This window comes from Aotus nancymaae, unplaced genomic scaffold (assembly GCF_030222135.1).
Source record: "Aotus nancymaae isolate 86718 unplaced genomic scaffold, 86718_ANA_hifiasm-v0.15.2.pri h1tg000418l, whole genome shotgun sequence".
Classification (NCBI taxonomy): domain Eukaryota; kingdom Metazoa; phylum Chordata; class Mammalia; order Primates; family Aotidae; genus Aotus; species Aotus nancymaae.
Genome location: NW_026988833.1, coordinates 20,001 through 24,155, shown reverse-complemented (window position 1 = coordinate 24,155; position 4,155 = coordinate 20,001). Strand labels below are relative to the sequence as shown.

At 49.8% G+C, this 4,155-nt stretch overlaps 1 long non-coding RNA gene across 1 annotated transcript in view; it reads right to left on the bottom strand.

Moving 5' to 3' along the window:
• Positions 1-2,099: 2,099 nt before the first annotated feature.
• The window catches only part of LOC135273196 (uncharacterized), a 20,792-nt gene continuing 18,736 nt past the window's right edge, over positions 2,100-4,155 (bottom strand). Inside the window, exon 3 of the long non-coding RNA XR_010341008.1 lies at positions 2,100-2,492. This is a non-coding gene — a long non-coding RNA (uncharacterized LOC135273196). The remainder of the gene's footprint in view (positions 2,493-4,155) is intronic.

Sequence of the window (4,155 nt, the reverse complement as noted above, 5' to 3'; positions counted from 1 at the left end):
CTGCCTCTGGGGAAGTGGGACCGTGCCCCAGCCCCAGCCCCCATCTTCAAAAACAGTGGCCACCGAGTGAGGTGAGGCCTGGCGATCACCCATGCAAATGTCAACCGGCAAAGGGTGGGCGGAGGGGAGAGAAGATGGAGGCCCACCCGCCTGGCTCCAGAACGTTTCCACGCAGGGTGGCGGGAGGTGCGGTGTCGGGGGGAACCCACCTCACAAACTCACGGAATTGGAGTAAAGGGGCGGGGGGGAGGGGCTTAAAAAAAATAAACCAACTCCTCATAAAGCCCAAGGAGAAGAGTCTATGCATGCGCATGAAAGACACCAACAAACAAAGAAACACAAAGTACTGATAAAAGAACCATAGGGCCCCCACCAGGGTGGAGGTTCCCAAGGCAACGAGGGAGAGAGGGAGGGGCCTCCAGATGGGAGGAAGAGAAACCGGTTGCCCCAGGCTCTGTGAAGTCGTCAGGCAGACCTCCCTCCGCGCCACCTCGATTTTCCATTACAGTGGCCGCTAGGTGATGCCCGAAGACATTTATATAAAAGTGTCAGTGTTTTTATGCTTCACTAAATGATAAGGCCTATGTTCAAACATCATCATCTGCCTCACTCATTATTTCTCTTTCTCAGTGCCTGAACACACCCAATAGCAAGCACCAGGTAGAGGCTAAGACCCACAAAAATGGAAGCATCCTTCAAGTTGATAGGACATTTAACCATACTAAGCCCACTGTCAAAAACAATGTAAATTATACTCCTCCTGCAAAAGGCCAACTTATATGGCAAATATGTAAAAACCCTGGCATACAGGAAAAAATGAATACATGACAGTCTAATACATTATCCCGCTTTGTAGATAGACTTATCATTCCACTAAGTATTAACTATAGTTCCAAGCACTGAATCTGCTTAATAACCAAAATGTAAAGACCTTACCTTGTGGTTTGTAATGTCTCATTAACAGAAATGTGAACTTTGATAACAGTTTAACTAAAATATTTCTTTATTTCAAGCTATCAGATGACATTGACATATTTGCATTTTCTATCTGTGTATACGTAATGACTTTCTTCAAGGCTTCAAGATCAGGATTGTCTTATGCCTTTGCATCACGGACCTAAGAGACCCCAATTATTTGAAGATGGGATGGGGACAAAATGTGGGTCCCCGTAGTCCCTACTCTGTGCAGCATCCATTAGATGACCACCGTACATATCACCAAAGTAATGACAGTAAGTCCTAAATCCAAAGTGCAACTTTAATACTGCAATTCCAAAAAAAATAAAGCTGTATACAACTCTTGGAATAACTCACCCAAATAAATAGCTTTATAACAGACAGACAGACAGACAGACAGACACACACACACACACACACACACACACACACACACACACACACACACACACACACAGACCTAGCTAGATGCTTGCAGATGTCAGCACGGAAAAGAAGGGAATCTTGGATCGCTCTGGGTCGGGGTGGAGGTTGGTGGGGGGAGCGGCTCAGGCACGCCGCATCACCAGCCTCTCCCCGATCCCTCTCGGGCCAGGTCGTTTCTGGGCCCACCCAGGGAATCCTCTCAGGTGGTGCCCACCTGCAACTAGTCGACCAGAGCCCCCAGGGGACACAGCCTAGGCACCCGCCCATGGGTTCATATGGAACTTCAATTCCCCTAGACAACAGGAAGAGGAGACCAGGGGCGGGGGCGTGTGGACGGAGGGAGGCTAGGGGTGGAGATGGGACCCATCTAAGATGGAAGTCCAGTCCATAGCGTTTCCGAGTGGGCGCCAGACCCACCACCTCAGAGTGGCAATACCTGTCACAGGGAAACGAAGGTCCGTGAAATCCACGCTCCCGGAGACAGCGTGGATTTCACGGGGAGAAGAAGACAGCTTGCAGCACGCTACCTCCTGTCCCGGGGTCAAGTTTTCACTCCCAAATTTCGCATTTCTTCCCCCCCTCAACAAAGTTCCGCTCTCGTTGCCCAGGCTGGAGAGCAGTGGCACGATCTCGGCTCGCCGAAACCTCCGCCTCCCGGGTTCCAGCGATTCTCCTGCCTCAGCCTCCCAGTGGCTTGGGATGACAGGCACGTACCTGTATAATCTCAGCAACTCGGGAGGCTGAGGCAGGGGAATCGCTGGAACCCGGGAGGTGGAGGTTGCAGTGAGCCCAGGCTGTAGCGTAGCGTGGTGCAATCTCAGTCGACCGCCACCTCCGCCTCTCGGGTTCAAGCGATTCTTCTGCCTCAGCGTCCCGAGTAGCCGAGACTACAGGCGCACGCCACCACGGCCAGCTAATTTTTGTATTTTTAGTAGAGACGGGGTTTCACCACGTCGGCCGGGATGGTCTCGATCTCTCAAGCCCGTGATCTGCCCGTTCCATCCATGCTCACGCCTGTCATCGCAGCAGTCTGAAAGGCCGACGTGGGAGGATGGCCGGAGCGCCAAAGTTTGAGATCATCTCGAGCCGTCAGTCGACACCACCTCCGCCTGTATAAATTGATCATCATCATCATCATCAGCAGCAGCAGCAGCAGCAGCAGCAGCAGCAGCAGCAGCAGCATCGTCAAAATTTAAAAAGGAATATATGTGTCCAGAGTGCGGGCCACAAAGCGAGACCACGTGCCGATGTCTTGGTCCAAAGCGTTGAGGCTGGAGTGACCCTGGGCTACAGAGCGAGACCCTGCCTTTAAAGAGAGACAGACGGGGGCGAGGGGGGGTGGCCGATGTGGGGAAGGGGGGGGGGGGGGAGAGAGAGAGAGAGAGAGAGAGAGAGAGAGAGAGAGAGAGAGAGAGAGAGGGGGGGGGGGGGGAGAGAGAGAGAGAGAGAGAGAGAGATGCGAGCCTGCCTCGATGGAAAGAAAAATGTGAGCCTTCCCCCAAATAAATAAAATAAACTAACTAATTAAATAAATGCATGCATGCACGCACGCATGCGTGCGAGGGAGCCTGCCTCTAAATAAATCGATTGATAGATAAATAAACAAATAGCCGGGCACAGTGGCTCAGGCCTGTAATCCCCCAGCGCTTTGGGAGGCTGAGGCGGGTGGATCACCTGAGGTCAGAACATCGAGACCAGCCTGGCCAACATGGTGAAACCCTGTCTCTATTTAAAAGTAAATAAATAAATTAAAAAAAAATGAATGAATGAATGAATGAATGAATAAATAATAAAAGCGAGCCTGCCTCTATATAATTAGATAAATAAACGCAAGCCTGCCCCCAAATAAGTGAGTGAATGAATGAATGAATGAATGCCTGTAGAGAAATACTCGAGACCCCGCCTCTAACTAAATTAACGAACGGACGAAGACATGACAAACGTAAGAATGACATGGAAGAGTTAAGAAGCCATAAGAAGAGCCAGGTGCGGTGGCTCACACCTGTGGATTCCCAGCACTTTGGGAGGCCGAGGCGGGCGGATCATGAGGTCAAGAGATCGAGACCATCCCGGCCCTGGTGAAACGCCATCTCTACAAAAAATACAAAAGTTAGCCGGGCGTGGTGGCACACGCCTGTGGTCCCAGCTACTCGGGAGCCTGAGGCAGAAGAATCGCTTGACTCCAGGAGGTGGAGGTTGCGGTGAGCCGAGACCACGCCAGTGCACTCCAGCCTGGCAAGAGAGCAAGAGTCCGTCTCAAAAAAAAAAAAAAAAAAAAAGGAAAAAAAAAAAGAAACCGTAAGAAGAAACAACCAAGAGGATGTGAGCGAAGAGTGGTAATTAAAATAAGTATCAAAGTTAATGTAAAGAAATATTTACACACACACAGACGTGGAACAATTAATTAATTTTTTTTTTTCTCAAAGATGGGGTTTCACCCTGAGGGCCAGGCTGGTCTTGAACTCCTGACGTCTGGTGATCCACCCACCTCGGCCTCCCAAAGTGCTAGGATTACAGGCGTGAGCTATCGCGCCCGGCCATTCATTTCATACATAATATATGATTATCTGCATATATATTACTGCATGTTATGTATAATTTATGAATCTCCCTCCCTCCCTCCCTCCCTCCCTCCCTCCCTCCCTCCCTCCCTCCCTCCCTCAATAAATCCATAAGTCCATCCATATGTAAATTAAACAAGGAAACCAAGAAAGGATCAATGTAACACATAGAAGTGAAAAGAAACGGTAAGAATAAACAGGCAAATAAGAG